This window comes from Cuculus canorus, chromosome 26 (genome assembly GCF_017976375.1).
Source record: "Cuculus canorus isolate bCucCan1 chromosome 26, bCucCan1.pri, whole genome shotgun sequence".
Lineage (NCBI taxonomy): Eukaryota > Metazoa > Chordata > Aves > Cuculiformes > Cuculidae > Cuculus > Cuculus canorus.
In genome coordinates, this window is record NC_071426.1 from 1,971,155 (window position 1) to 1,985,139 (window position 13,985).

General features: G+C 54.9%; 1 protein-coding gene across 4 annotated transcripts in view; it reads right to left on the reverse strand.

The window, feature by feature from the left end:
- ZMAT4 (zinc finger matrin-type 4) overlaps positions 1-13,985 on the reverse strand; it is a 209,000-nt gene that overhangs the window by 130,674 nt on the left and 64,341 nt on the right. The window lies entirely within an intron of this gene.

Here is a 13,985-nt window from a genome sequence, read left to right on the forward strand (position 1 = left end):
AACTGTCAGGCTCAGGATAAGCACCGTCTCCTAGAGCATGGAGACAAGATAGCTGCATCTCCGGGAGGGCCTCGCAGAGGTCATTTAGCAGGAATGGATATTGAAGAGATTTTTCTATTAACCCTTCAGTTGACTTGAAATCGCGTGGTTAAAAATCCTGGTTGTTGTTGCTCCTGAGCTGTTTAGAAGCCGAGATGCTAAATAACGCCATCCACCCAAGCCCTCTCCTCTCAGAAAGACCCTCTGGGTATCCCATCTGTAGTCATACCCTGCATCGTAGGGTGCATCTCCATCCTCAAGGCATTGAGCAACCGTTAACACAGAGCCTGAAGCACAGGGCAGCGCCTCTGGGCTGCTGCTCAGAGCAGCCGCTGTCTAGAAAAAGAACTGCTTTGGTTAACCACGGTCAGAGAGGCAGAGGACAGAGAGCACGGACACAGGCAGAGGAGGCACAGGCAGGACCATCTGCCTCTGGAGAAGCCATGGAGAGATCAGCTCAAAAGAGCAGGAGGGGGATGCAGGAGGGGGATGCAGGAGGGGGATGCAGGAGGGGGATGCAGGAGGGGGATGCAGGAGGGGGATGCAGGAGGGGGATGCAGGAGGGGGATGCAGGAGGGGGATGCAGGAGGGGGATGCAGGAGGGGGATGCAGGAGGGGGATGCAGGAGGGGGATGCAGGAGGGGGATGCAGGAGGGGGATGCAGGAGGGGGATGCAGGAGGGGGATGCAGGAGGGGGATGCAGGAGGGGGATGCAGGAGGGGGATGCAGGAGGGGGATGCAGGAGGGGGATGCAGGAGGGGGATGCAGGAGGGGGATGCAGGAGGGGGATGCAGGAGGGGGATGCAGGAGGGGGATGCAGGAGGGGGATGCAGGAGGGGGATGCAGGAGGGGGATGCAGGAGGGGGATGCAGGAGGGGGATGCAGGAGGGGGATGCAGGAGGGGGATGCAGGAGGGGGATGCAGGAGGGGGATGCAGGAGGGGGATGCAGGAGGGGGATGCAGGAGGGGGATGCAGGAGGGGGATGCAGGAGGGGGATGCAGGAGGGGGATGCAGGAGGGGGATGCAGGAGGGGGATGCAGGAGGGGGATGCAGGAGGGGGATGCAGGAGGGGGATGCAGGAGGGGGATGCAGGAGGGGGATGCAGGAGGGGGATGCAGGAGGGGGATGCAGGAGGGGGATGCAGGAGGGGGATGCAGGAGGGGGATGCAGGAGGGGGATGCAGGAGGGGGATGCAGGAGGGGGATGCAGGAGGGGGGACACGCGCGCTCCCGGGGATGCGGGGAAGGGGGGGGGGACACACGCTCTCTCCCGGGGAGTGGTGGTGAAGATGCTCTCGAGGGAAAAGCGTGTGTGAAGATGCTCCCGAGGGGGAAGATGCTGCCGGGCTCCCCCCTGCCCGTTCCCCTCGGTGGCCGTGAGGTGGCACACGGCTCCCGCAGCTGCTTCCCCGCGGTCCCCGACCCCTCTTCCACTTCCAGAACCGCTGCTCTTCCCGTTTGTCGCTGTTGTCAGAGCCGAAACCGCTCCAGTCGCCTCCCATATAGGACCAGCATCTCCCAGTTTATTCTCTCTCTGGTTAAGCCTAAGGGGAATTTGCCTATTCCGGCCATAAGAACAACCGCACAAAACTCTCCTCAAAAAGCTCCTCTCTCCCCTCTGCTCGAGGTACCTTTGAGGAGGCTCGTGTGAAGCCCCACTAACACAAAGGAAAAAAGGCATTTCTGCTCCTGTTTAGTTGCACACCTTGAATTCAGGTGCTGGGAGGACAAAAACCAGGACATCCAGACTCAAAAAATAAAATAATGATTTTAAATCCTGAATGCTGTCTGTTTTAAATTCACCTTTTGCCTTTTTATCATTTGAGTGACTTTGTTCAGCTTTCCAAGCCCTCCTCCTAGAGAGGTTCCATTCTTTAGGAAGCAGAGGAAATGAGGAGTTTCTGCATCAGATGCCTATGACAGCGAAGCACTGGGAGTCTCCTCACAGCAGGACAGCTTTCCTCAGGGAAAGGCTGCTGGAGTGCCAGTAATCACCCAGTCAAGGGTGCATCCAGCCAGCTGGCATCTCCCTCCGCATCCTCGTGCCCTGCAGCCCATCTCTGCCCCGAGCATCCTCCCGCAAGGGCTGTCTTTAGGAGGACAGAGCGGAGAGCACGCAGGCATCACAGGCAACAGCCCCGGCAGCGGGAGCAAGCACTTCAGTTCAACATCTCCAGTGCATCAGGAAACCAAGCACAGATCAAACATTTGCAGAGGAAAACCTTAAAGACTCTTCCTCTGGACCTGAAACATCCTCTGCACCAAGAGGCCAGCGCAGCAGCCTGGAGAGCTGGATGCGCTGTGCAGACAGAGGAGCGGGTTCTGAACCATGCGGTGTCTGCTCAACGCACCAGCCCAGGCACCCGGACTGAAATGCATTAAACCAGTTCTCTTGTGCTTAACTTCCTGCCAAGATAAAAAAACCTAAAAAAAAATATGATTTCTGCCTCCACTGCAGGCCAAGCAAAGCCAGAAAGTCTGCTGGGAAAGGAAAAGCTTGGGAGGGATGGGCTGCGTTTTGGGTTAGGGCAGTCCCAGCAGTGTCTGGGGAAAACTCGAGGGCATCGAGGCAAGCAGGAGGATCCCACCCGCGGCATCCCAGCATCTGCAGGGAGTTCGGGACATTGCAGGGCATAAGGGCCACAGGAGGACAACATGACGTAAGGAGAAGGGGCTGGCAGGAATTAGCCCCTCCTCATCCATCATCTCTAATAAAAACAACTCTTGGTCAGCACAAATTCTTTCATGTTCACTTACAACATCTACTTATAATACCAACAAAACCACAGGACATAACCACCTCAGACGTGGTTGAGAACTTCCAAGAGCCTTGAGACAGAAGAGGGTTTCCACCAGCAGCAATTCGCCAGCAGAGGAGAGAGAGGGTTGTGGTTTGTGCTGTGGACGGAGGCGCAGGAGACCCAGCGGTGATCCCAGCTCTGCTGCACGCGGGACACAGCTGAGTCGCCCGTGGGCAGTGGCTGCACCGGAGGGAGCTGGGATGCATCCAGGGCACTGCCCAGAGAGAGCACAGCCCTGGCTCACACCTCACCCGAGCATCAGCCACGCACCCGCTTCCCTGCCCTGCTCTGTTAGGATCCTGCACCAACAGCTGTTCCCCATCTCCTCAACTCCACTTTTTTTTTCCCTCTTCAGAAATAAAGCACTAATAACTTAAAAAAATATCTCCTTCTGCTCGGAGCCGGGGTTTTCTGACTGATGGTTGATTTTAAAGCAACTCCTATATGTGTAGGACCATATAGAGCACTGACATCTCAAGCTCCCCACAACATCCCTCGCGGTCCCACGTCTCCGCAGCAGCTCCGTCCCCGGCACTGAGCCCCTTGGGAGGCAGCATTCAGCAGGATGGCCCAGGCAGTGTCTGAGCAGACGAGGAATGAGGGAATTAAAAACCAGGAACTATTTCTAACGAGCATGAACAATCTAACAGAGATGGCCCTGATCTGGCTGCACTCGGCACTCCCCCGATCCCATCCAGCCTCCAACGCCAGGGCATAGAAAAGAGAGTTTAGTCATAGAAATAAATTCTTTGGGATCCGTGAGCCCAGACACAACAAAGTTCCTTGAGGGTTTTAGGCCTGGCAGGACTCCTCATGCGTTTCACATTTTTGAATCGCAGTATCCTATGCTTTGATATATCCGTGGATTTCCAATGCCTGCCAGGCCATGAGTATTCACTGCTATTTCTCCTCTAGTTTTACAGCAGCTGCTGCCTTTCCAAGCCAGCAGCCCTGATCCGCATCACGAACGCGGGTGTTTGGTCCTTTCTCCTCCGCGCAGCGACACTGGCAGAGCAGCACCCTCCTCACCCAGCGATGCGAGCGGAGCAGAGCTGGACCAGCAGCCTCTGCTCCAGCCCGGTGGCACACGCTTTCGAGTTGCTGCAAACCCCGATCCTGTCTGGAGAACCTTCTCCTTGCTTCTCCTGCACCCCAGAGCTGGTGGCAGCGACCACAGACATTCCTGGGCACCTCAGGGTCTGCGGGGCAGCGATGCTCAGCCTCCCCGGAAACACTTTTTAACCCCCTGATGCATTCGGGCTCACCCAAAGGGCTGCTGCTGGCATGGAGCCGGGTGGTTTGGCAGATACAGCTCCAAAGAAAAAGAGGAGAGGGGGGGGGAAACTGGTGGAAAAATGTCCCCTCCAGCCCTGTTGTTGAATTAAACCACATGTATATTTTTAAAATCCAGCGGAAAGGAACGACTCTCCAGCACATGTTCAAGAGCAGAGTCTTATTTCAGAGATTTCAAAAAATTAGTGGCTGAATGCTGAAACAATATAGCCTTTAGATGGGGGCATTTGGAAGTGATTAACGAGCCTGAACCCATGCGTTCAAAATAAAAAGTTAGTACCTCACACTGGTAACAACTGTCAGCTACTAAAAATCTGAGGGGAGGGGGAAAGAAATCAAACTCAACCCTACATAATCCAATGCTCCAAATCCACAGAAGACCTCTGGCAGCCCAACCAGCCCCTGCCATCCTGATCGCATCACCTCCAGACCTCGCGCTCATCCCCGCTGGGCAGATGGACCCCCCCGAGCGGCTCTGATGGGAGAGTTTGGGGCACCCTGCGCCCCACCCACCCCCTTTCTGCTGCCTTTCCAGGGTGAAAGGACCGAGTCTGGCAGCCGCATCCCACGGGAGTGGAATCCCACAGCTCATCCCACCAAGCCAGAGCTGGGAGCTGCAGAGAAATGAACTTCCATACGTCTCAAGTCTGAGAAGTTAAAGAAAAATGGGCGTTTTGAATTTGCTTCAGTAAAAAAAAAAAGAAATGTTGGTAACACGACCAACATCTGGGAGCTTAAAATGAAACCAGGCTGTTCCTCCTCTGCAAGGAGCAAACACGAGCTCAGCCGGGGGAGCCGGGCAGCCCCCTCGCAGGCAGCAGCAATGGGAGCTCTGGGCTGAATCGCTACGTTCTCCGTCATGGATGAGGCTCCGGATGTTGCCTGTGTCCCATGCCGTACATTTTCTCCCTGCCTTAGTGGAGATTTGGCTGTTTCAGCAACACCCAGAACTTCATGGCATTTTAGAAATGAGCTGAGTGTTTTCCACCCTTCTTATTGCTTTGTTTTGTTCTCAAATCTGTCGAACCACTGCTTCACCAGTTTTTCCAGGGCTGGGTGATTGTCAGGAGCTACCGACATGCTCACACACATGTGCATTGGTAGTGCCATTAGATGAAGAGTCCAGGACGTGTTTCACATTCCCGGAGCAGCACAGATGCTCTGGCAGAACAATCCCAAACCCCCAGTAGCTCAGCCAGACTCAGCTCCCTGAAACCACAACCCACCACCATCCCCAAGAGCTTTCCATCCCAGAGCATCTCTCGACACCACGCAGCGGGCAGACCCCGCTCCTGCTGCCAAGGGGTCCCAAGGGGTCCCTTCTCTCTGCCTCCCTCTCGCTCCAAACTTGACAGCTCCCTCCACCCCACACTTGCAGATGCAGCATCTCAAGTCCTTCCCATCACTGGGAATGTGCTGCAAACACCGCCAACGGACCCGGTTGAAGCTCCTTGCCAGTGCTGCAGCCAGGAGAGCAGGAGGGACACCACAGAGGATGGGCACAGCACATCTCTGCAGCGCTCTCAGCCGCATCGCCAAGCTCTGAAACCCATCTGCACCGTGCTCTGCCCGTTGCTGCGGAGCTGCAGCACGTTCATTCGTCTGCGCAGGGTGCTCAGAGGTTTCTGCGGTCAGGTTCCATCAAGGCTTTTTGGTTTGGATATGGAAAAATACAACTTGACAGGAGCACCCACTGCTTCCACTAAGAGATGGGCACAGAATCCTTGCAGACTGCAGAGCAGCTTTTGTTGCAGCAGATCATACACGGGTACCAGGCAGGAGGTAGGAAAGGAGAGGATTCCAGCAAAAACAGAACTACGGCGCGGCTGCATCCCTCTGCTCCAGATGTACCCTTGCAATTCTGCCTCTTGCGCTTGCCCCAAGGTCTCCCACTGATGTCTCTCACCCTTCAGGCAGAAACCTCGCTGCAGGGCAGGGTCTCAGCCCCACGTTAGTTATCGCGCTGTGAACAGGGAGAGCATCTCCGTCCCAGCAATACCATCCTCCAGGTCCCAGACCTCATCATGGCTCTTGGCATCTCTTCCCAGATCACACCCAGCGCCCCTGCGGGCAGACACACCGCTCCACCTCTCCCTGAAGATGAAAATCCACATCCAAGCAGAGGAGAGTATAGCAGGGAACAGGAGTTGGTGCTGCTGGGAGGAGAGAGCACAGAAAGCTCTCGAAACCAGGGGATGCAGCTCCTGTTAATCCGCTACGGCTGAAACATGAAGGGCTTTCTTAGCCGAAAGGCACTGAATGAAACTCTGACTCCACTCGGGAGCATTCCTGAGCACAGATCATGATGATTATTATTATTTTCTTGGGTTTTTTTAATGATGTTGAACATGCTCCGAGACCCTTAATCACAGAGGAGATTACAGCAGACTCCCGGCGGGCTGAGGAAGGCCAAGAATAGCTGTGTTGACAGCACACCCTGCCAGGAGCAGCCTTCAGGGGAGATGGAAGGATCAAGGAGGGGAACCAGCCCCTTCCCTGCGCCCCAGGCTGGAGGCTCCCAGCCGGCTCCCTCCGCACCAAGGGAGGGGAGGAAGAAGCCAGGGATGCAGGGAGGCCCCTCCAGCACCGCCGGGCAGCCTGTGCCGTGGCCACAAACCTGTCCTCATGTCCTCTGGATTGCCCTGAGCTCCCCTCCGTGGGCACACGCATCGCCCAGGCAGGGTGGGAGCCCCTTACACCACGCGTGCATCCATCACATCCACCACCACCTGTCATTCCGAGGTGGGGGACAGCGAGAATGGGGCGCTTTGGTCCCGCGGCTGTTGTCGCAGCGACTGGGGATGCGCCAGGTGCCACAGGGGCTGCCTGGCACTGCCGAGAACTGCCCGTCCACAGCAGCTTCTCTGTAGCCATTTGCCCCATCCAAGAGGGGGGACATGGTTTAGGGAGTGTTAGGAATGGTTGGACTCGATGATCCAATGGGTCCTTTCCAACCTGGTGATTCTGTGATTCTGTGAAGAGACTGCAGTGCTTTGAGCACAGCATTGGGGACAATTTTAGGATTCAGAGCATGCTGTAAGGCCAGCAGCAAGTCATTCCCGAAAGGATTTGCCTCTCTAGGCATGGTGTGGAAGGCAGCGAGTGAACAGCACTGGAGCCCTCCTGCTCCCCAGCCCAGCCCTCGCCTGCTCCAAGGCTTTCGCATGGGAAAGCCAAAGCTCCCTCTGTGCAGAACGTGAGGCGTTTCTCCTCGATAACAATCTCGTGGTTTATCCTTTAATTTTGTAAAATAAAAAAAAAAAAAAAGAAATATTTTAAACGAAATTATTTCTCTGTATGACACAAGGAATTATGAATTGATAAAGGTTTCCTATTATCTTCTAAAATCTACCGCACCAATCCTTCAGCGAGACCCATAATTGCAAGCAGATGTCTTTCTCTGCTGACACGTTAAATGGAAGCAGAAAGACCCGCTGCTATCTCCCATCAACAATTTGCACTAAAGCAGAGAACAGATTTCTCAGAACAGGGCTGCTGGAGGAGAAGGGAGATTAAGTTCCTGCAGACCTGGCTTCTAAGCCTTACAGCGAAACGAGGCAGCTCAGGAAAACAATGAACTCTAAACAGCCCCTAATCCCAAAGTAACCAAAAGCTTTTGTGAAGGAAAATGAATTTACTGAAACTAATACCGCCAGAGCTCCGAGAGTGAGGTAATGCGCCGCAACGGCGAGATGATCCAGCTGACAGGTCCTCGCCCCAGCTCTCTCGCACACTGGAGGCACAATATTGGCTTTCGGATGTCTGTATTAGAACATGTCCATCCAGGCAGGAAAGCAGCACGCGCTCCCTCGGGACCCTCTGTCTCCTTGGCCATGCTCCCTGCCGGCAGCGCAATTCCCATCCTGGGGTTCTGGCTGCCCCCAGCCTCACTGTTCGCTCTGTTCCCGACAAAGGACTTGGGTCCCCGGCTCCAGGGGATGGAGTTGGGTGGCTGGAGGCTCCCTTGGCCCCAGGGGATAGAGTTGGGTGGCTGGAGGCTCCTCAGCCCCAGGGGATAGAGTTGGGTGGCTGGAGGCTCCCATGGCCCCAGGGGATGGAATTGGGTGGCTGGGGGCTCCCTTGGCCCCAGGGGATGGAGTTGGGGTGGCTGGAGGCTCCTCAGCCCCAGGGGATGGAGTTGGGGTGGCTGGAGGCTCCTCAGCCCCAGGGGATGGAGTTGGGGTGGCTGGAGGCTCCTCAGCCCCAAGGGATGGAGTTGGGGTGGCTGGAGGCTCCTCAGCCCCAGGGGATGGAGTTGGGGTGGCTGGAGGCTCCTCAGCCCCAGGGGATGGAGTTGGGGTGGCTGGAGGCTCCTCAGCCCCAGGGGATGGAGTTGGGGTGGCTCCAGGCTTCCTTGGCCCCAGGGGATGGAGTTGGGATGCTGAGGGCTCCCTTGGCCCCAGGGGATGGAATTGGGTTGCTGAGGGCTCCCTTGGCCCCAGGGGATGGAATTGGGTGGCTGGGGGCTCCCTTGGCCCCAGGGGATGGAGTTGGGGTGGCTGGAGGCTCCCTTGGCCCCAGGGGATGGAGTTGGGGTGGCTGGAGGCTCCCTTGGCCCCAGGGGATGGAGTTGGGGTGCCTGGGGGCTCTCTCATCCAGCAGCAGCTTTGGGCAGAGCACACAGCCCAGGAATTGTCAACAGAAGTAGAAGTGACAGGGTGTTTAGCAAACATTAAACCCAGGAAGCTTAAAAGGTCTTCCAGGATTATTAAATAAACAGTTGGGGTGAGCGAGGAGAAAGAATACAGAACGGTGAAGAAATTGTAAACACGCTGGGGCAGGAGGTTCAGGGCTGCCCTGATTCAGCTGGGCACGATGATGTTTAATAATTAAAGTTGCATCACACATAATTACATCTCAGCTCTCCAAGCATTAATTCAGGGGTCAGGACTTTTATAAACATTTCTCCTGACAGTACCGTTTTATTAAGGCCGTTTAACACACAGCTTTAAACACACCATCAGCGCCTGCCTGCAGCCCCAGCCCAAAGAGAGGGGTCACCAGCATCCCCGAAGGGCACAGGATCTCCAAGTAGGGCAAGGAAATCCCATCCTTTGGGGGGAAGAGGGGTGCTTGGCTCACAGCCCAGTGACCGGCCAGGGTCCCTGCCACCCAGCACCACCAGCTCAGCAAGGACAGCCCGGCCATCAGGAAGGGACGTGGAGGCACGTAACAGCACACGAAGTTCCCTGGGAACTTTTGCAGAGGAGCTCAGACATCTCTGAAGCGGTTCTCTACCCTTGCTAACAGTAACCAGGGAGGACTGCCCGGGCTGGGTGTGATCACCCACCCCTGAAGATGATGGATTTAAAGGCATCACATTTACCCAAAGGGGTTGCAGTTCATTCTTTGTAGGGTTTAATGTAGTTCCGAGTACCATACATGCTCACCAAAGGCAGATCACAGCATCACCAGGTTGGAAAGGACCCATTGGATCATCGAGTCCAACCATTCCTAACACTCCCTAAACCATGTCCCTCAGCACTTCATCCACCCGTTCCTTAAACACCTCCAGGGAAGGCGACTCCACCCCCTCCCTGGGCAGCTGTTCCAGTGCCGATGACTCTTTCCATGAAGAATTTTTTTCTGATATCCAATGATGATGTGGCCACTTCACCTTTTGCCCACGTCGCAGGGAACAATAGCCTTGAACAATCACGAGAGCTCAGCAGAGCAGCTGTGACAGGCGAGCCAGAACAGCTCCGCCAGGTACCCACCTACCTGCAAACATCACCTGCGCAATGTGGTATCCCCCAGATCATCAAATGTCACCTTCCGTTGCCCCCAACGGATCTTTCTACTGGAAACTGGGTTTATGGCGTGCAAAGCAGACCCATGGGGTCCCAAATAGAGCTGCTCCCTGCACCCCGAGGATGGGATTGGGGGGCTGGATGCACTGCAAGCAGCCCCTGCCCACCCTGGCTGCTCCAGGTACGGCTCCTTCCAGCCATTCCCTGGTTTTCCTCCCCCTTCCTTCCACAGCAATGGTTTGGCAAACATCTCCTGTTTGTCTCTAAAGGAAAAACGTTAGAGACAGCAGTGAATTTCCAGGCTGTACGCTCTTCTGGAGAAAAGCGGGACTGTTTGCCGATGACTTGTGGCTCTGGGGATCTTGGCAGGCTGTGAGCAAAGCCCGCTGTGCGCTGACGGCCCCGCGCTGGTGAGCGGAGACAGATCCATCACCCTGATGTGCTGGGAGGAGACGGGGCCAGGCCTCCCCCAAGCACTTGTGGTCCCTGGCACATCCCGCGCCCAACGGTAGGGATGCAGCAGACCCCGCTCCCACCACGCAGGCAGCATTCTTGCGGCAGGCTGCTGGTCCAGAGGAGATCCCAACCTCCGCTGGGAAGGTCTAAAAACAAAGCCTTCATTTTCCAAAGGCTGGGAGAGGCTTCCGCGAAGCAGACGGCCACCCTGACAGGTTGATCTGTACATCCCTCGCCAGGATGCGGCTTTGCTTAGGGAAGCCACTTGCTGCAGAGTGGACCCCAAGGCTCTGTTCACAGCACGGGCAAGAAACCTTGCAAGGGCAGAGGAGCCAGCTCGCACGGCTCCCCTCCCATGAAGGACATTCCAGCATGACTTGGACACCCACAGACTATCCCAAGGGAGCAGCTTAGCCCATGGGTAGCACGCTCAGAGGCTCAGGTAGGATTATAGCCGAGGAAAAAGCAGTAATAAAGAAAACATCTGTTCCTTTGCAAACCAGAGAGTTAAAAAAGGCACTTGGTAAAGATGCTAGAACACGATGTACCCATTTTACAGCTCCCATACACACAGCAAAGCCTCCAAAAGCAGCAGGTACATCCAAGACAACACAGTCGGAGCATCGCGTCCCACAGCCAACGCGTCCCTTTCTCAGAAGGCTCTACAGCCCCCAGTGAGGCACAATCAGAGGTTGCCTCACAGCAAAACAACGCACGTCTTAGTTTAGACTGAACATTTACACAAATGCTTGTGACTTAACCTAGAACTCACTATAACCGTCAGTATTTAATCTATGTATAAGGCAAAGCGTACCCGTGAGCTGCACAAACAGCAGCCTCTGCTCCCGGTGGATGCTGAGCCAGCAGACACACAATTTCTGCTTTCAGCAGCCTCTCAGGCATTCACAGCTCAGCACAGGTCTGTTTGCTCCTCCCTACAGCCCTGCACAAGTACAGCTCCAGGCCATTCAGGTGCTTTCCCTGCAGTTCACACAACATTCCAGGTTTCTGTAGGCTGTTCTCGTCAGAGAGCAAAACAACAAACACGAGGACAGCAAATGCCCCCGTGTGCAATAGCTCCCTGGGAAAAACACCATCAAAAAGTCCTGCAAGAATTGCCAGTGCCCCTCCCTGGACAGACGTTACCAGGAGCTGGGAAAGGAACAGCATTTGCGGATTTTCAGTAAAGGCATTGACACTGATCCCTTGGAGCCTACCTGATGCTCACGCCTTGGTCAGAGGCTACAAAAGACCCAGCAGCAAAACATCAGCAGCGGGAAACCACGAAGCAAAGAGCCAACCTTCACAGCAGCTCCTGAGCTACCCCAGACCCCACAGAGCAGACTGTGCGCCGGCCTTACCTGCTCTCATGGCAATAACCCTTCTGCAGCCGATGCCTCTGGCCGACAGCACCTTGGAAGGGGAGTCTGCTGCTTCCTGCGAGCTATTTAACCTCCCACACGCACCTGGCCCCGGCAGAGGCTGCACTGTGTTCGCATCACTCAGCCCTTCCTCACCTGATGGGTGCGTTAATGACTTTGATCAAAACAACCTGAGAGCCAAAGCCCGGACCAGCTGGCCAGAGAGGGCAGGAGGTTTCCAGTGTGCCTTCTCTCCTTGTAGTCCGCAAGGAGACATAACAAGGAGGCAATCCCATTTTGCCTCAAGGGGTTCACCGCTCCCCCTTTCTTTGCCTCAGTGGACGCTAAAATGAGCTCCATCTGGTTGGTGGGAAACAGGGGTATCAGTGGGGAACGGCTGCATTGATAAAACCCTGTAATCCAGCAGTGGTAATTTGACAACAGATTTTTCTACCTCCAACACTGTGGACCTAGGATTTAGACTTTGCCATCATCCCTCGCTAGGCAGCGGTGGCGAGATGCTGTGGCTCACGTGGAGACAATGGGGCCCCACATGGAACAAGTGATGCAATTGATACGGAAAAGGCAATAATAAAAACAACTTTCAAAGAAAAGGCATTTTATTGAGAGGTTTCTTGTTCCAATTGCAGAAGAGAGAAAACAGAACCCATAACGCGTTTATATCAACCACAAGTTTAAAACAAAGTAAAGCAATCAAGTACAGATTTCTTCATCAAAATACGCTGTGAACAAAGCAAGCAGTGCTCCGCTGTGCCCGGCGTTGTGCTCGCGCAAGAGGTTCCTATGGGCAAGCAGAGCTTCTTGCTCGGGTCTTGTGCCTGCGCCCGCGCTGAGGGGCTTACACCACACCGGCTCCATCCCAGGACCTGTGTGCTCCTCCACGCTCCGTCCATCCTATTCCAAGTATTTGCCCTTCAAAGAAATAGTCTGCAAGCAGCTCAAGCTGCTCTCCTCACACCTCCGATGCGAATGAGGGAAGCGAAACCCTGACATCAGGTTAGGGCTCTGCCAAGCACGAAACATCCCTCTGCCCCTTTTATTCCTGATATCCACCGGTGCGTTCGTGCACTCTGGATGCGTCAGGAGAAGCAGGGGCATTCCCCACCTCCCAGTGAACCCCCTGCTCTTGCTGTCCTGCCTCTGCCGATCTCCTCCCGCATCTCCGTCCCCAGCAGCCTCCCCCACACCCTCGGATGCTCACCCTGCAGCACCCCCAGAAAGCGCCGAGGCGGGTTAGAAAACAGCTCTTTATAAAAGGCAGTGGGAGAATCACAGTGTAATTGATTAACTCAGCAATTTTAGTTGTGAATATTGATACATGGAGGAAAAAACATTAAGAAAAGAACCAATATTAGACTTGAAACTAAATGTAAGTCATAACATAAACTGCTAAAATATTGCAGTGTGGACACACTGCTGATGTTTGTCGGTTAAAAACACACACTGCATATTTTCAGAGTGTCTGAACTTCAACACGCGTCGGGGAAGTGGAAGCCGACACTGGTTTTGCAGTGGAGCTTGTCACTGGGGGCCTGGATCGAACCCGGAGGTGCTGGGCTGAGGTGCGTGGTGGCCGTGGCAGCGGCTGCAGAGGTCCTGGGCAGCGGCCGCAGCCCCGAGCCAAGGCTTCTGCCCATCCCAGGTGTGTCTGTGGGCGCCGTGGTGGAAGCATCCACGTGAGATCTGTCACCTTCAACGCACCAACACCTATTCACTAATTAGTTAAAAGGAGACAGAGCTGTATTCTGGGCAGGGTGAGGTTTGCTGGACCTTTTCTCTTACGGCACCTTCTCCGAGACGTGGCCCTACTTCTGCGTTGCCAGTGCAGCCCTCGCCCAAATGCTGTGTCCAGGAGCATTCCCCGGCGACGTGCACTACCAGCACCAAATCCTGCTCTCTTCCAAGCTTTCCAGCCTGCAACGGTGTCTCCTGCCACTGGCATTGGCGTTTCGGTACCTCTCTCCCCTGACTCCACATTCACCTTCCTACACGGTGGTGACTTGGCAGTGGTGCCCCCAAAACCTCCTCCTTGCACCGAGCTCCCCGTGAAATGAGAGCACAGGGAAAAGACTCCCATTTCCAGACATTCAGCGGGTGCTTCCAAGCAGGTTTCTGTTCTAAAGAGCTGCCTTGGCCTCTACACAGGTAATTGTTCTGTCAGACCCCTCTCACCCGAAACACTTTCCTACATTAACTATCTAAAATGGTATTAAATCAAAATGTAAAGATACCCTGACAGCCTACAACTTGATGTTACGTTGAAT